Genomic DNA, 19,067 nt, shown 5'->3' on the forward strand with positions numbered 1-19,067 from the left:
TACAAATCAGGATACGATATGATACTTTGGCAGAGCTGTAAGCAAAGAATAAAGAAAGAGTTTGAGAGAGAAGTTCAAACCCTGGTTGCTTTGACACACCTTTGCCAATATGGTTTGAAGGTTTGAATGTCAGAAACTTAATACATTTGTAATTGAAAAAGGTGGTGATTAGTAGGGGAAAACAACATTCTTTAACTTGTCCTTCCTGGTTCCTCCTTCTGGACAGAACTGGCCACTTTCCTCGATTCTTCCTTGTTCATCTATGTGGTTGTGAAGTGGTAGAGGTCATGCAGGGGTGAGATCAACAACAATACACTGTGTGACTGACTAACGTACAGAAATCCCTACTTGCAGTGTTAAATACCTGCTACAGGTAATTAGGTGGGAAAAACCACAGAGGTGGGAACACCTCCATATGAGATAGATATTTACTTTAAAACCTACACCGTGCAAAAATATAGCACAAAATGAGCATTTGCACTTTTACAAATTCCTATCCATAAATCAATAACACATACACTAAACATTATTCCTAATGGTTTCTTCCTGGAGCTCTAAAGCAGGTGCTTGGGCACACTTTTGCCCCCGCCTCCTGCTGAGGAGACAACCAGGAAGAGGTGCATATTAATACTGTTTGAATAAGCTATTTGAATTTGCTTAAACCCCTGAAGATGGAGGAGTAGAAAACACAAAATGATATTCTCTAAACTGTGACTACTACAGACCCCACTCTCTGGAATAACCACAGTAAAGAAAATCATCAAATGTTTAAGTCAATAAATAATCAAACCATTGCGTGTAACTTGCTGTTTGACATCAATCATCCCCACATGGATCCACATGAACCTCTTTAGGTAATGTAACCTCCATGACACAGCTAATCATATAGAAATAATACAAAAGTACAACAGATACTTGGATTAGCTGCAGAGTCTGGAGATTTTTTTTTTTTTCACAGTGAATGTATTTCAACAGGCTGAAATCAAGCAGAATACAGCCTCTGTTATATGTGAACAACAGGCATTTGTAGTAAGAGTTAGGCACTTGATCCTTTTAAACGACTGTTTTTGGCAGAATATAACTCCAAGTTTCTCAAAAACCGAAAAACAATTGTAATTGCAAGTCTCCAAAGTGGTGAGCTGTGAATTGCTCCGATGTGTTCATGCAACATTAACACCTCTTAATACTTGTGTTGCATCGCTAAAGATGTGCTGTTGAGTGGGTGATTTCCTGACCTTTAAATAGTACACTGGATGCCGAAGCTGCCACTGCTTTGTGACGGACAGCTTCATAATGGCTGTTTGTAAAAGGCCTGCTGATGATGGCTAATGGAGATGGAGATGATATGAGCTGGTCACTATGACCCAGCATTCCCAAGGAAATGTTATGTAATCCTCTGAGGATCGTCGCAGCGTGTTTGTCTGTGTTTTTCTGCAGGCTAGTGCTTTTCTTGCCATATACAGTATATGGTTTTTATTGCTGTTTGTCTCATGTTTGCATCCTGTCATCTCTCCACTGTCTTCTGTCAAGAGATCAAGAGTCAAGCAGCTTCATGTGTGAGATGATGCTGGTAGTGTAGAGGGATTTGGAAGGAATGTCATGTTATCTGCATGAATTCCTAAACATGTATCATTTAAACCTCAACGTCCCAGCCTGTGTGTACTGAAGTTATAATGTATTCATACTGTACATACAGTGCTGCCCAGACACCAGTTTTGGTTTTCAGTAAGCACCATCTGTTCTGCTTTTATTCTGCTCTGATTACTTCAAATAGTGCAGTACACCAATCTGTGTCTGAGTCTGTTTTCTTTTCAACATAACATGGTCAATTTCAACATATGTCTGTAAAAGGATGTACAGTAGGTTTTCTATCACAGTACACAGGACTATTTCTTGTCTGTTGTAAAAATGTCCTTCACAACTTCCCTTTAACCCCAATGCTCCTTTTTTCTCTCAACATTTAGCCACATATGCAATATATTAAAAACTGGATGAAAAGACACATCACCACTTGTGAACTTTCCATCCTTTCCCTGGAACTTTGCATAAACATTCACTTGTCATCCATTATTCACATTTGCAGAAATAAACCCAGAGGTCTTCACTCTGGATGTTCACGCTCCCACCTACTCTCCAAAATGTCAATGGTGTAATCCAAGTCTTGAAGAGCATCATTTGTAAATGCCCCATCAGGAACGCCACTCACCCTGGTGACATTTTATCCTCACTTAAAACCCTCCACTCTATCACTTTCTCCCTTTCTTTTTGGTCCTCATTGTTGTTTATTCAAGCCATAATAAATGAACTGTTGCATACAGATATGATGAAATTATCAAGTCATTATAAAATCACTTAGATACCAATTTTTTTCTGAGTTGACATATTGAATCTCCGGCATTAAAATGGCTGCAAACAATTTAAATAAACCAGAAATCAGCATCTCTGTTTAGAAAATATACTTAGATCTGTTAAATTCTATAGTTGAGATGTAGATAGAACTACATTTGTGTGAACAGTGATGACAATAGTTTAACCAATAACCACCTTCTGGGGTGAACAGCGACATTAGCATATATATATATATATATATATATATATATATATATATATATATATATATATATATATATATATATATATATATATATATATATACATACATATTTGTGGTTAAGTAATCTTAGTGGAATAACAGCTGAAAGGTGCCACAAGTTGGTTGACTCCATGCCACACAGATGTGAAGCAGTTATAAAAAAACTGTGGTCATAAAACTAAATATTAGTTAAGTTTAGAAACAAAAAAGTTTGTACAAAATAGTTTTGTGTTTGTAAAGTCAATGGCAGACACTGCTATTTTTTGAACACACCCCTTTCAACTAATTGCCCAATTGCACAGCCTTAAGAGCGGGCATATCATGAATGCTGGGTTTTGTTGGTTTTCTGAGAATCTACTGCACCTACTGGTGCCTTGTTTGCCATGTAGCAATAAAAAATAGACTAAAAACCTGGATTAATCTGGTTAGTCACATTGGACTGCTATTATATTGAATACTAGTGTATATGTCTTTGGATAGGACAGCTGTACATAGAGGAAAGGGGGAGAGAGACAGAGGATGGCATGCAGCAAAGGGTTCCAGGTCACAATCAAATCCACGACCGCAGCAGCAAGGAACCAGCCTTTAGCACATGGGGCAAAGGCTCTACCAGGTGAGCTATGGGCCCCCAACATTAGCATAGTTAGCAAACTTGTGAGGTTTAGTTATTTGCTGCTTAAGGTTACGTTATGTAGTTTTATAAGTTAGTGATATCAACATTGTTGGTGGAGGTTGATCCTGGGGAATTGAAACTCATTGCATGCTATACGTATCCTGATTGTCTCTGGCACTGCATGGACTACACAAGTTCTCCAAGTTCGGAACCACAAAGGGTCCAACAACAGAAGAGGTGGGTCCAAGTCTGGAGCTCTTCTTTTACAGCAGGCAGCTGGTTAGATTATAAGATAACAAAAAGACTGAAAACAAAAGGATGTTGCTAGTCTGGCTCTACCTTCCGCATTTAAGCAAGAAAAAAAACTACTGTATTTCCCCAAATGATTGACTATCTTTCTTGTTCAGTAAGGTAATACAGCTATCAAGATATAAAAGTTTGCATGGTGGCTTTATTTAGACACATATCTGCTCATGTTTGTATTTCCCTCACCCTCACCATGTGAAGTGCAAACAGGAATACAATATAAACTGCAATTTACCGACAGAATGCAAAAAGAAATGCAAACAAACGTTGCCTTTATTCTTCTCCAGTATCTGATATGCGTTCATTCTCCATTCATATGCACAAATAAAGGTAAGTGCAAGGTCCGATGTGTGCATTAAGCCTACTCCTAACAAGGCCTAATGCAAATCAGACATATTTCCATAAACAGACAAGTTCCTGTTTTCATGTAAATATATTTTAGGTGATTGCTAAACACTACAGCTAGTCACATTGTGTTGGACACTGTCTGTAAATGTGTTGCAATGGCAAAGAACAGAGAAAGAAGGAGAGTAGGAGGAAAAGAGACCTGATGACATCAGTTGGTGTCTTTATGATGATTGACTGTATTTTTTTTATTTCACATGTTATCGGAGTAAGCTGGAAAGAGCTTCAAAGAGCAGCACAAGCAGGCACAAAGTGACCCAGCTCAAGTTCAAGCATCAGTCTTAAAAGGTGATCCTTTGAATGTTGAAGTTAGTAGCAGGAAAGAAACCAAAGCATTTCTCACTCCAGACCAAATAGTGAAGACAATGGAGGAATTTCCTAATTAAGCCAAAATGGTTATATACATTGGCTGCCAGCCAGAAACTCAAACTGGGGGAGATTAAGAAATGTTCCAGTTAAAGTATGTGTTTGAGAAGTAGAAGTGTTTGCTGGATGTTTGGACATAAGAATCAATATGAAGTCATATTGTTCACATGCATCACTTTTGGATGAGAATAAACATTTTATGTGCATATAAGATAGCACAGTTTTCAATAAGGGCAATTCAAGATGTCATTTGGTACATGAGAAAGTTTTCCTTTCTGAGTTGCTGTCAGCAATCGGTTGACATAAGATACACAAACAAGATCTTTTTGGCTGGAGCTGACCTTATGAACAGGAAAGTCTGTCTCTGAGTCACTGACTGATAGTTACACCATTGGTCAACGTGAGTGATGACAGTTGAGTTGGAGTTTCCACATGGGCCAATGTTCATATAAAATGAATCGGTGCGACCATAGAATTAAGATTGGACAGAAGGAACATTGGACTGGTTATCAGGCTGGTCCTAATTTGTCTCAAACCTATCTTAACCACGTCATGCGATATGCTACTTCAGTACATTTTAGTAACTAATATTACTGGGACAACTACAGGTTAACGTTTGACATCCAGGAATTTAAATTATAGACGCCAACGCTAGCTATCCCTGCAAAAATTTGGCAAATTTACAGACTCCAACCTTATACTAGGTTTTGACCTGGTCTTGTTTGAATATTATTCCTAGTTTGGAATGATTGGGAGGATGTTTTTAAATGGTTCCAATCCAAGTGAACCCAACCTTTTCCTCAGTGGGATATAACGATAGTTCTCTGATATGAAACTGGCCTAAACATTGCTGGAATAATAGAAGAAAAGATTCAGTGTTTGAAGTTTGCTCACAAAATCTGGTGCCAACTGAAATAATAGTTTTTCTTTGCCTCCAAAGTATACACCCAAGGAAATACCCAATTAATTATGTTTATGTATTATGGTTTATCAGTCTTTGAATGTAGAAGTCGACAAAGCCTGTCTGCTTCATCGCAAAAACTCTTCTCTTTGTCTTTTCTCTCTTTTCAAAAGTTTTGAATACCTTCAACCACTTTTTGTCCTGCGGTTGCAAGATGTTTTACTTTATAGTGTGTTTTTTTCCTTCTAAAGGTTGACCGGGGCACAACTGTGAGCTTGCAACCCCCAGCTTCATAACTTTCATCTCTGACTGGCCTCAAACTTAGTAATAGCAGGGAGGAGAAGGGAGCTACACTTTAGCAGTATTTTAATCAAGAGGTCGTGACCCAGTCTGACAGGATCCATACTGTGAATTTTATGGAGAGTTGTGTGGGAGCTTCCATGGAGACTCAACTGCTGCACTCAGCAGGCTCATCATGCTTAAAATAACAGGGAAAACCAGGGCTCTATTTCTTTTTTCATTGCTCACTGTCTGCAGGCCAAGAACATGTGAAGTCCAGACCTATTTCCGCCTATTTCACAACATTTAAACATTACAACACAAACGCTAATAATTATACAATCCCCAGTGACTCCCAACCAGGGGAACTTTCTTCACAGGGGGTATTTATGCAGTTGCCAAGAAATCTAGACTAGCATTATATAAAAAAAAGAAACACCTGATCAACAGTGCATGAAATCTAGGTTGCAGAAGAGTCTTAAAAGTAAAATGAGGTCTATCTTCAGATCATAGACTGTATATAAATAATGGACGTAGTCACCATGACGTCACCCATTGGTTTGTGGCCCGTTGGAAGCCTCGAGTTCAGCATTATACTCATCGACATCTTGCATCGCCATCTTGTTTCCGATACACGGAGCAGACCATATTTGGACTGTGGAGGAGGAGAGGGATCTGATCACTGACTACAGCCTCTCTACACCTCAACCTGACTGAGAGAAGCCGCTGCTAATTCATGTTAGCATTAATTGGAGCATTAACTGGGATGTTAGTTTTGGCTAGCAAAAAACAAAAACAAAATGTATCTTTCTTACCTCAGAAAACTGAGCAGTGACTCCTTGGAGTGTCTGTTAGTCCAACCAAACACTGAACAAGACGTTTTTACGGAACAAAACGTTCAAATAAACTGTCATTAAGTGAAAATACAGTGTGAAAGGGTCAAAGTTATGAGACCAAACCGCTAAACGTCCTCTTTTCTATCTATATAATGTTATATATAACTTTATTGACACGTTGCCGTGGATACGCATTGCTGTGCTTCTCTCCTGGTGACGGCTAGTCTTGTCAGTGACCTGTAGCCACGCCCCAAATCATACGATTCTTTATCTTCTATTTTCTTCTAAATGGGCCCATTATTAGAACTATTGACATCAAATTGTCTTGAAGATGATTTTTTTACTAGTGATTGAGACCATAGTGTTGTCCTGAAAAAAAATTCTGAGGTAATAAATCAAGTCAGAAGTTTTCAAATTTTGCACTGAAATGAATGGGCAGATTTTTTTTGCAGCCAAACTTAGCACCCCCTGCTGGAATTTTCAGTGGATTGCAGGCTTAAGGCACTTCCTGGTTGGCCTCCATGCTCAGACACGGAGGTTGCCGCCTGCTTCAAATGCAGTAGCACAGAATAAGCGCACTACATAACAGACACTCTAAATGGTCTGAGTGTGTTTAGTTTAAGGCGCCAAAACTACTTTAACTACAGGCACAGCAACTGTGTGGTTAGGTTTGGGAACAAAAAGTACTTGATAAAGTGTAGGAAAAGATCCTGGTGTGGATTAAAATAAGTAATTAGAATATAGCATTACATCTATTACGGGAGTGGTTGAAATAGTTAGCTCAAAGCAGTGGTGGAATGTAACTAAGTACATTTACTCAAGTAATGTACTTTAGTACAATTTTGAGGTACGTGTACTTAACTTTAATTCTTTCTTCTTTAATTTTCACATATGTAACTTTGTAATTCTACTTTACTACATTTTGAGGCAAAGGTACTTCTTACCCCACTAAATTAAGCTGCCTATGGAAGAATTATCCTATCTTTATTCAAGAGCGTGGATTTTCAGTTTGAGAGCATAATTTGTCTTTCTCGTGCTCAGATTTGTTCTCCTCATTACATTACATTACATTACATGTCATTTAGCAGACCCTCATGCTCACATTTTGCGCTCGCACTCAGATTTCTGCTGCTTTCTTTCAAAATGTGTGCGTGCACTTAAAAATCACATGCTTGTGCTCACATTTCTTCTTCTTGGACACAAACATTTTGCTCGCACTCAAATATGTCCTGTGCGCACTCAAATCTAAAGTCTACGCGCTCAGATCTCAACACTGCGCTCTCAAAACTTTTGTGCTCGCACCCAGAACACGCACGTCCTCTCAGGTTGAGGTGTCTGCTCAGACTGAACGATGTCCCGCCCTGCGCTTAAACTAGTGTGTTTCACCAGCCAATAGGGAGACAGCTAGATTGTGGCCCGGTCTTAGGTGCGTTCCCTAGCCTTTTTGAGCGCTCCGTCGGGGCGGGTATATGGTCTGTTTGTAAAACTGATTCTCTCTTAAAATACACCAATTTACCATAATTGTGTCACGATAGTCCAGTGGTGAAGTACACTACCAACTGTTGCATTTTAAACCATGGGACGCCGGTTCGCATCCCGTCCGCCGCACTCTTGCTGCATGTCTTATTATGATTTAAGATTTTAATTGATAAATTAATGTAACAGTAATACAATCCGTGTAACCAGCTGATTCCCTTATTGCAACGTGTATCACCGTCCTATTTACGCAGTCAAAGCCAGGGGGCGCATAATTAGGCTAATGTTGGTAATACTTTCACTTTCGCAAGAAGAAGACTTTGAGCAGGATTCTGAGCGCGGCAGCGAATGAATGGGAGACAGATGGATGGCCAAAGACCTCAAGTAAGTTCATTGCTAAATGTTGCTACAACTCAAAACACATCGATCATATACAGTAGTTTCAATAACAGTACAGTAATCATTTTGACACTCGTACTTATCAACATATATAGCGGGCCTTCATTGTAACATGTACAACGAAAGTACAATAATTGGCAACGTATGATGTACCAGCGGCAGGTCGGCACACATAATGATGCTCGAGCTGAAGGGAATCCCCGCTGACGTCACTTCATTCATAATGAGTTTCTGTCCCTAGTGCCGACAAAGGCCTGCTATATATGTTGATAAGTACAAGTGTTTTGAGTTGTAGCAACATTTAGCAATGAACTTACTTGAGGTCTTTGGCCATCCATCTGTCTCCCATTCATTCGCTGCCGCGCTCCGAATCCTGCTCAAAGTCTTCTTCTTGTGAAAGTGAAAGTCTTACCAACATTAGCCTAATTATGCGCCCCCTGGCTTTGACCGCGTAAATAGGACGGTGATACACGTTGCAATAAGAGAATCAGCTGGTTACACGGATTGTATTACTGTTACATTAACTTATCAATTAAAATCTTAAATCATAATAAGACATGCAGCAAGAGTGCGGCGGACGGGATGCAAACCGGCGTCCCATGGTTTAAAATGCAACAGTTGGTAGTGTACTTCACCACTGGACTATCATGACACCACTGTGCAGATGAGAAAAAATAATATATATATATATATATATATAAATCATAATAGAAAATATATATATATATATATATAATCTAAACTACCATAACTCTTTTTAGGACTACTTAAGACTAATTCTACATAAATATGCTGCGTTTTAAATAGGTGACGATTCAAATAGCTGGCTTATATGGTAAATTGGTGTATTTTAAGAGAGAAGCAGTTTTACAAACAGACCATATACGACGGAGCGCTCAAAAAGGCTAGGGAACGCACCTAAGACCGGGCCACAATCTAGCTGTCTCCCTATTGGCTGGTGAAACACACTAGTTTAAGCGCAGGGCGGGACATCGTTCAGTCTGAGCAGACACCTCAACCTGAGAGGACGTGCGTGTTCTGGGTGCGAGCAAAAAAGTTTTGAGAGCGCAGAGTTGAGATCTGAGCGCGTAGACTTTAGATTTGAGTGCGCACAGGACATATTTGAGTGCGAGCAAAATGTTTGTGTCCAAGAAGAAGAAATGTGAGCACAAGCATGTGATTTTTAAGTGCACGCACACATTTTGAAAGAAAGCAGCAGAAATCTGAGTGCGAGCGCAAAATGTGAGCATGAGGAGAACAAATCTGAGCACGAGAAAGACAAATTATGCTCTCAAACTGAAAATCTATGCTCTTGAATAAAGATAGGATAATTCTTCCATAGCTGCCAGCTTTAATTATTTATCAGGTCAAGATCTAACAACAAATATGATCAATTTCAAATTGTTACGCATGTTTATAAATTAAACCACATAAAATTATATTGAGTAGTTAAAATTAGTCCTACCTAGACAACAGTAAAATGCTGCCTTAATAAATGCATCAAACATAATAATACAATGTATTCTATAAAACAATATGAGTGGTTACATTATGCATCACAAGTACTTTTACTTTTGATACTTTAAGTACATTTTGATGCTGATACTTTTTAAAATAATTTTACTTAAGTAAGTTTTGAATGCAGGACTTTTACTTGTAGAGGAGTAATTCTGCAGTGTGCTATCAGGATTGAATATTATTTCCAGCACTGAACTAAAAGTTGCCTACTAAACAGTTGGAAAAGTCACGGGCAAATGGTTGAAATTTTGTGAAAAGTCAAAATTAAGTGGTTGAAAGATCCAGCCTCACAATAGTGAAGCAGTTACTGCCCCATCAGTGGCCTCGCTCCTCCTGATGCATTTGTACTTCCTCCACCACTCTCCCTCTCTCTTTCTTCTCAGTCTCAAAACCTAAAGACACTCTTTTAACACTTAAATCCACAGAGCTGCAGAAGCTTTACATATCGCAGAAGCCTGGATCAAACTGTACACAATATATCTGTGTTTAGATTTGGGATCGAATCATGATTATACAAAGATTGTTCAAAGCAGCTATCAGAGCAGGATATGCCTTCTGTGACTGTTCTTTCCATCGTTCCATCTGCATAACTGTGTCTCATTTGTTTGTTTATGTCGAGCAAATGATCATAATTGCTGCTATGACCCATAAACATGTGTGTTTACATCTTTGCTGTCAGAGCTTGTTGTTTGGATTTAAACATTGGAGTAAACACGGACTCCTAATCTAGCGTTTGAAATTGTCCCATCTGAAGTCTTGTCCCTCTATGGGATCACACAATGTAGAAAATGGGTTACTTAACAACAGCGGGGGGGTGAGATCGCTGTGACAGACCCTGCAGCGAGGGCGGAGATACCCTGGAAAGACATTATCTCTGCACAGTCCATTAAAAAACTCTATTAAAGACAACTTGATCTCAGTGTTTTCTGCTTCCCAGATTAACCACAGATAAACTCACGCTCTTTTTTTTCTCTCAAAAACAAATAAGTATAAGTATAGTACACATAAGCAATCATAACAAGGATACATTAAATAAATCCTGCACATTTTATACACACTACCGGTCTGGAAAGCACACACACAAACTTGATAAACACACAAACTGTTGCAGATAAAGTATCACATAAACAAGAGCAAACTGAGACCCTGTTATTAATCCACACAACCCTTGTTGTAGTTTTACTATATGTTACAGTCTTGTATGTAATTACAAACTGCATATGTTAAGATATATCACTTTTCCCCAACATAGGCAGGTTCACATCTCTGGTCCTCAGGCGACAGAGAAGTGTCAAAGTAGGTGTCGTTTCAGTTCAAGAACATGCAAAACCTAAAAAAAAAAAAGGAAAAATACATTTCTGGGGGAAAGGCCTAAGAATGATCTCATTTACTGTTAAAGATAACATTTTTTTCACAAAGTGCAGAGTGGTTCCCAAGAAATGAGTGAGTAGTGAATCAGGAACTACGGTCACTGATGAATAGCTAATAAGTGCCAAAGTTACTGAATGCCTCTGAATCAAGGCTTTCGTACTGTAATAGATATGATAAGTTACTAAAAAGCAGATGTGTCAATATTATTTACTATTTTGTGTCCACTAAAGGTCATACCACCAATTTCACCAGCTGGGATCATTCAGGAGGTTCTTGTCAGCTGTAAATTTAATGGAACTTTTATGGAGGACTCACATGAGACCGTTTTAAAACAGAAATCAAAGCAGCAGAGGCCAAGATTTCCTTTAAAAAATGTAGGATCCTACATTCCTCATGAAACTCTCATTTCTAAACACAGTCCCTCGGTTACATGTGTGTATAGTCAGCATTGGTGGATTATGAGATAATGGGTCCCTGGGCACAGACATGCAAAACGCCCCACCGCCTCTCCTACATTGGAGCAAGACAAACATAGCTTCTTTGTAGTTGTTTTGGATGTCTTTGTTTTCTTTTTCAGTCTCTTCCTGGTTGGTATGTGTCTTTTTGACTGCCATTTTGCAAGTGTAGATGTGAAGAGTAAAGAATGGCCAATTAGCCAATTCAGTAATCCAGCTTTGTCATAGAACAAACCACCGAAACACAAATAACACAGGTTTAAAATTTGAAAAGCTGGATTTATTTAGCAAAAATAAAACAATTAACTGAAAGTAGTTATGGGGTCTTTAAAATAGGTCAACAAAACATAACTCTATTGAAATGTATGGCTTAATAAATCAAGATGTTAACAGAACCAACTGACCTGCCACAGTAGTTGTTTTGAATGTCTATGCACATATTTTTCATAAGAAAATCTTGATGGAAACACAAAAATTCAATAAAACTTTCAGCAATGCACATAAAAGTTTTTACACTCAATTTAGGTTTTTTTTGTATTATTCGGGGGAAAAAATAGTTAGTGTGCTAAACGGGAGATGGAAATGCCTTTTCCAAATAAGTTCTGATGTATCTAACATATAACCTATGCATTTAACTCACATGATGCTCACGGTCGCGACGAGCTGACATTAAAAAGAACAACTACAAGTTGCCCAACTGACCGTTCGCAAAACTTACACCCCGAACGCTCCTAATCCAATGATACCTTAGCAACTGTCACTAAGAGAAGAAGGTCCGTCAAGCTTTGAGCTCTGAGCAACAAGGTGAAATGGTGTTCATACGGGATTTGTAAATATGACACCAGGTACCCTCAAAGTTTAGCAGGAGGGGTTGTTTTTTCCCTTTTCCAAAAATAAAAAACAAGAGGAGCGTTGCTGGCTGTGGATTAAACAGTGTGGGAGACCCCACTCCCAACTCAATATTTCCAAGATCAACAGACACACAAATGTCTGCTCCAAGGTAAGCTGCTAGCTAGCAAACATGATCTAACTAACAATTGTCTAGCTAGGTTAGATGATATAACCCAAACCAGATTTACTCTTACCATGACTAGTGCAGAACTAGTCCAACAAACTTATGCTAATGACACTGTCTGTAAAATTAGCACACTAAGCTAGATAGCAATGTTGCTAGGAGCTTAACATAATACAGGGCTTTACAGTGCTAATTGCTAGCGTCACTGAATCCCACTTCGGCTGGCTGTGTTATGTTATGATATGTTTCTAATTAACTTAGTGGTGTGAAACTCGTACCGTATGGCAAAATGACGCTAACGCCGGTGAATTAGCCTAGCATTACCGTTTTCATGGATCAGTCACTTTCATCTCCTTGCTGTAAAACAATGGGGACTGCTGTTTTTTTCAGGGGAAATTGGATGTTTCTGGGTAAGTCAAAGAAATATCACCTTTATCAACCATCGTTATCAACACAGCAGGTCCGGTTCATCATTTATTCAGTCCTCCACAATAAGTCACAGTACAGTAAAAAATACAGATGTAGCCTATAGCACCTAGGCCTATGATTTACCATCTTGGCACCAGTGACATCTTATTTTACAGGTTTTCTAGAGTTTGGCTTACAAATGAGGTGTTGATAGAGAATTTGTGGATTGAATCCTCCCCCTGAAGATTTTTCCATTTTCTCTTGTGAGTGGCCGAAGTTGTTTGATTAGCAACCTCATTTTTGTTGTTGTTTTTCTCGCTTCCCCAGTCTTTTTATTCTACTGTTTACTGACATATTAGCCTACAGCAATACATCACACTGCCATCTTGTGACCAAAGTATGTTTATGCAACTTTGTTTATTCGCTCCAAACCAGTTGATGGAAATGTCCCAAATTGGCATTTTTTTTAATGCAGCATTTCAAAGTTTCGCTTCAAATTTAGATTTGACTTAAGGGAATCCAGTGCACCCGGGCAATACAACTTCTCAGTAGAGTTCCACCTTAATTAGTTCTTAATTTGTCTCTTTTTTAACTGGTTTCACAGATATTTACTTTATAGTGTTATAGAAGTGACAATGAAAGGCTTTTTCTTTTCATTTTGATACATGTTTGTGTTTTTTGGAACCTGTGGCTGAGTAGATCTCACTATATTTAATTTAACATTCCAGTAAATACCCACAGATGTAACTCACTGTAGTAGTGTGTCTACAGGAAACAAGCTGACTGTAGTAGCCTGCGGTCATCAGATGAACACTTAACAAGTCCCCGATTCCCTCTGATGCAAATGTGAAGCAAGATTAGGCTGTCTGTCTGTGTTAGACTGTGTTTTATGGCTCCAGATAGGCAGGCTGGAAGCTGCCATCTTCACCTGGATTTGATATGATGAGTCACAGTCAAATCTGAGATTGGCATCAGTTTAATAATAGACGGAAAAGTTTTGAGCCTAATTAGCCTGTTAAAAACTCAACACTAAATATTACTTAGCTAAACATTCCAGAGGTGTGTTGTAATGAGACAGCCGGCTACCAGCAGTGAGCATTTAGGACCACTAGATGCCTCCATTTATTACCAGAAGAATGCTGCTTCTCACAGAGAATTTTATTCCACTCTTTTTTTTAATCTTAATTAGCTTTCTCATTTTGACAAATTACAGTTTAAGTGATTTTGATATTGCTATAATAATACAGTATAGTTATTTTAACCTAAAAAAAAAATCAAGGAAGTAACTACATTTTTGTTGCCTCTGCATATAAAACACACCAATTAAAACACCCCACTACAGGAAAATGGATAGATTCAGAAAAATGTCAATGTGTATCACAGCTAGAGAAAATGGGGAAGTTTAATATTTTAGCGTAGCTGCTAGAGAACCAGACAGCTCAAGGCTGCCGGATATCAGCCGCTTTTCCTGTATCATTAATTAGGTTAGATGATGCTTTTGCACTCACTGTTTACACTGTGTGACAGTGACCTTGTCTGTGTGTATGTGTGTGTGGTGGTGAGGTCATTTTAAAAAGGGATGAGGAGGAGAAGATAAGGAAGGACAGAGGAGTTCATTTAGTTGATTGGAGCGGGGGAAGGTGAGGGTGTGTGGGAGAGATATTATGGACGGAGAGGAGAGGACTCTGAAGTGGGTCATAAATAGTAAAGAAAGAAGGGAGAGACAAGAAATGTTCAATGAGAGGGGATGTTTCTTAATTTTAATGGTCTAAATGATATTAATTAAAGCAGCTGAGGAGTTTTTAACTGCTTACGAAACAGTTTCATGACCTACATAGTAAACAAGACCAACAGCTAGATTGTTGGCTATTTCTTTAAAGTAATTATTTTATGAAAGATGAATTTTACTGATATCATGTATCATACAGTACAAAGACAAATGTATCAAACTAGGAAACTTTTGTTTTTTGTAAATATATACACTAATTCAGAATTTAATGCTACATACTGTTTGTTCTACAGAGCTTTTTACCCTTAATGTTTTGTTTTTATCAGCCTGAAACTTTTCTTTTGTTGAATCTAGTTGTGTTGCAATATACCCAATATATTACCAAGATATCCCTTTCACTCATATTTTTGAGTGAATTTATTTGTCAAAAAGGAGGAAAAAACAAACAATTAACTAAGCTAAAGATCAATTTCACTGATAACATTTTTAATGTTTGTCCATAGGTTGTGTCCCAGTAAATATTTACACATCTAAATCACACACTAATTCTGTATTTAATGCATTCTGTTTGTATTGACATTTTACAGTGTCCCAACCTTGGGGACAGAGCCATATTAGCTGTTTCCAACAGTTCCATATTTACCATACAGATAGTGATATCAATCTTGTCATCAGACTCAGCAAAACATGTCTTTCCTAAAATGTAGAACTATGCCATATAGGGCAGCTCTCACTTTTCTCTTCTATGCTGTTTTTACCCCATGTAAATACTGAATATTTGGTATTGAGTTGTGAGTTGAGTTGTATTTTAAGAAGGAACTTGGCTCTTCTGTCTTTATACAGGCTTCCGTGTCGCAGGATGTTTAGCTCTGTCTGCCTCTTGTTGTTAATATAACTGATACCCTCTGTTTCCTCAGGTATGTGTGTCAACCAGTCTCAGTGGTCAGATTGTGATCACTCTGTATTGGCTGTCCCACATTCTGGTCAGTCACGATCATGGACTCTCATTGTTCTGTTTTATTGTGTTTACTTGATTCTTGGGGTCCACTACTCCACACCTCCAAGAATCGCCACCTTATCGTGGTGGAGGGGTTTGTGTGCTCCTGTGATCCTGGGAGCTGTGTTGTCGGGAGCAGTAGCTCCTGGTAGGGTCTCCCAAGGCAAAGTTGTCCCAGGGGAGGGGCCAGACTAAGAGAGATTCAAAAGACCCCTATGAAGCGGACCCATGAAGATCGGTGTACCTTGCCCGGCACGGGTAAACCGGGGCCCCCTCCTGGAGTCAGACCCGGGAAGGGAGCACGGACAGAGCTGGACAGACCTGGCAAACCCAAACGTGTAGTGAGGGTGAACTGGGAACGTCTTGCGGAGGCCCCTGTCTGCAGGGTCTTCGACTCACACCTCCGGAAGAATTTCTCCAGCATCCCGGGTGAGGCTAGGGTTATTCGGGAATTCGGGGAGGCCATGGAGGAGGAGTTTCGGTCGGCCTCAAAGAGGTTCTGGAAACTGTAGGGCGACTCAGGAAGGGAAAGCAGGGCTTGGCCCAAGCTGTATTCAGCGGGGGTGGAGACCTGCTAACCCGACCTGTGGATGTCCTCAGACGGTGGAAAGAGCACTTTGAGGAACTCCTTAATCCAGCCAACATGTCCTCTGTGGAGGAGGCAGAGTCTGAAGACTCAGGAGAAGATTCATCAGTATCCCTGGCAGAAGTCGCCGAGGTAGTTAAAAAGATGCCCAGCAGCAAGGCGCCAGGGTTGGATGAGATTCGCCCTGAGATGATGAAGGCTCTGGACCCTGTTGGGCTGTCATGGTTGACATGCCTCTTCAGTGTCGCGTGGAGGTCTGGGACAGTGCCAGTGGATTGGCAGACCGGGGTGGTGGTTCCCATTTTTAAAAAGGGGGACCGGAGGGTGTGTTACAATTACCGTGGAATCACACTGCTCAGCCTCCCCAGAAAAGTCTACTCCAGGGTGCTGGAAAGGAGGCTCTTTGGCCGATTGTCGAACCTCAGATTCAGGAGGAACAATGCGGCTTCCGTCCTGGCCGTGGAACAACGGACCAGCTCTTTACCCTTGCGAGACTTCTGGAGGGGTCATGGGAGTTTGCTCATCCAATCTACATGTGTTTTGTGGACTTGGAAAAGGCCTACGACCGTGTCCCTCGGGAGTCTTGTGGGGGGTACCGGGCTCATTGCTACGAGCTATCCGGTCCCTATATAACCAAAGTGAGAGCTGTCTCCGCATACTCGGCACAACGTCAAACACGTTCCCAGTGGGTGTTGGCTTCCGCCAGGGTTTTGATTCTGTTCGTGGTCTTTACGGACAGGATCTCAAGGTGCAGTCCGGGGGAGGAAGGTATACAGTTTGGTGACCTAAGAATTGCATCTCTGCTTTTTGCAGATGATGTGGTTCTTTTGGCTTTTTGGTTCTTTTGCAGCTGAGTGCGAAAGAGTTGGGATGAGAGGCAGCACCTCCAAGTCTGAGGCCATGGTTCTCTGCCGGAAAACGGTGGATTGCCCCCTCTGGGTGGGGAGAGAGATACTGCCTCAAGTGAAGGAGTTCAAGTATCTCGGGGTCTTGTTCACGTGTGAGGGTAGAACGGAGCGTGAGATGGACAGGCGGTTTGGTGAAGGAGGAGCTGAGCCGGAAGACCCAGAACACGGTGGAGGGATTATATCTCTCGCCTGGCCTCGGGGTCCCCCAGGAGAAGCTGGACGTTGTGGCTGGGGAGAGGGACGTCTAGAATGCCCTGCTTAGCCTGCTGCCCCCGCGACCCGGCCCCGGATAAGCGGAGGAAAATGGACGAATGGATGGATGATTCTTGAGGTGTTGCAATACAACCTTATTGATGATAAGCATGATCTTTAAACAATTAAATATTGATATCATGTTAATAATATGCATATGATAATATCTTGTAAATTAATCATTGCCTCATAAATTATATCAATTTGTACATTTTGTACGCTTTTGTACAGTTATGGTTACAGACTCTGTCTCCAGCTCCCTATGCACATATTTTGAGGGTAAGATAGATGTGACTGATTCTTTTTATTTTCCCAAATTGTCTATAGAAATCGCAATAATGTTGTGAATTTGTTTCACCACAATAATTGTGTGTTAAAAATCCGATATTGTGAAGGCCCTACCATCATCCTCATTAGCCTTATTTTGATAAAGCAGTCATCAAGAAAAGCTCTAAAATTGTGACATTGTGGAGCATTTAGCAAAAAGGGACAGATATTTACTTCAGGAGTTAGTGGCGACCAAAAACAGAGACTGGTCAGGTGACTAGAGACACGACTCCAAATGAATGCTGTTGCTCTGTGTCTGCAGGATGTGTATATAGCATTAAATCAAAACATGATAATATGTTAGTTTGTGTTTACAGCTTGTTTTTGATGCCCTCAAGTGGCCAAAAAATGATTTATTTCAGCTTTAAATGCTTTGTTTGCATTATGTATGTATGTGCACTAGTACAATATAATGTATGTTGCATGGTTTAGAAATTATTTTTTTCTGACATTTACAATAATCATACTCCCATTGAAAATCTTAAACATACTTTGGCAATGCTGTATGCTTATTCCGATATATATATATATATATTTTTTTTTAAATGACGTAGCGTTTGTGTTCCCCAGTATTTGTGTTGATCAGATAGTGGCTGTTTTCTGCTGCTCAGTTCAGAGAGCTGACAGAGAAAGACTACCATATGGCGAGACAGGAAGGAGGGAGAGAGAGAGAGTGCAGCACACTGAAGGGGGGAGAAATGAGAAATGACAGGACGTTGTAAGGAAAAAGAGAGAGAGAGAGCAACAAAGGAGAGGGGGAGGGAGTCGGGGGGGCGTAGGAAGCAAGAGGCACCGTGCGAGAGGATAAGTAAGAGTAGCGAGAGCATGGGGACGACATAAATGATGGAGACCGGGGAAAAAAATCGTAGACCTGGGTGATGATGAGTGGGTGGGGGGGATCAAGAGTGAGAAACAGGGTGAGAGGTGGGTGGCAGAGCCTACAACTTGGAAGCAGAGGAGGTGACAGTGGGGTGTGTTCACTGCTCAGTGAGGTGTTATGATTCGACTCCAACCCCTCGACACATACACAAATGTGTTTTTATCACTTACGTAGGAGGACACTGGGTTGACTTACATTCATAGAGAATGAAAAGATAAGGTGGAAATTTAACATATTTTTCAAATCTCATGGGACTAAAACTGCTCTGACCTTCCTATGCTTTTCTGTGGCTCTCATCCATACAATATACCATAGATGTAGTCCCTGTGATGTCACCTATAGGTTCCTGAAGAGACATTGTTATGCTCACTGTGGTGGCTCCAGCTGTCACCTTCTTGGCTACCTCCTGGATAATCCAAAAATGGGCAAGGAGGTAGAGCGTGCATG

This window comes from Centropristis striata, chromosome 6, assembly GCF_030273125.1.
Source record: "Centropristis striata isolate RG_2023a ecotype Rhode Island chromosome 6, C.striata_1.0, whole genome shotgun sequence".
NCBI classification, from domain to species: Eukaryota; Metazoa; Chordata; class Actinopteri; order Perciformes; family Serranidae; genus Centropristis; species Centropristis striata.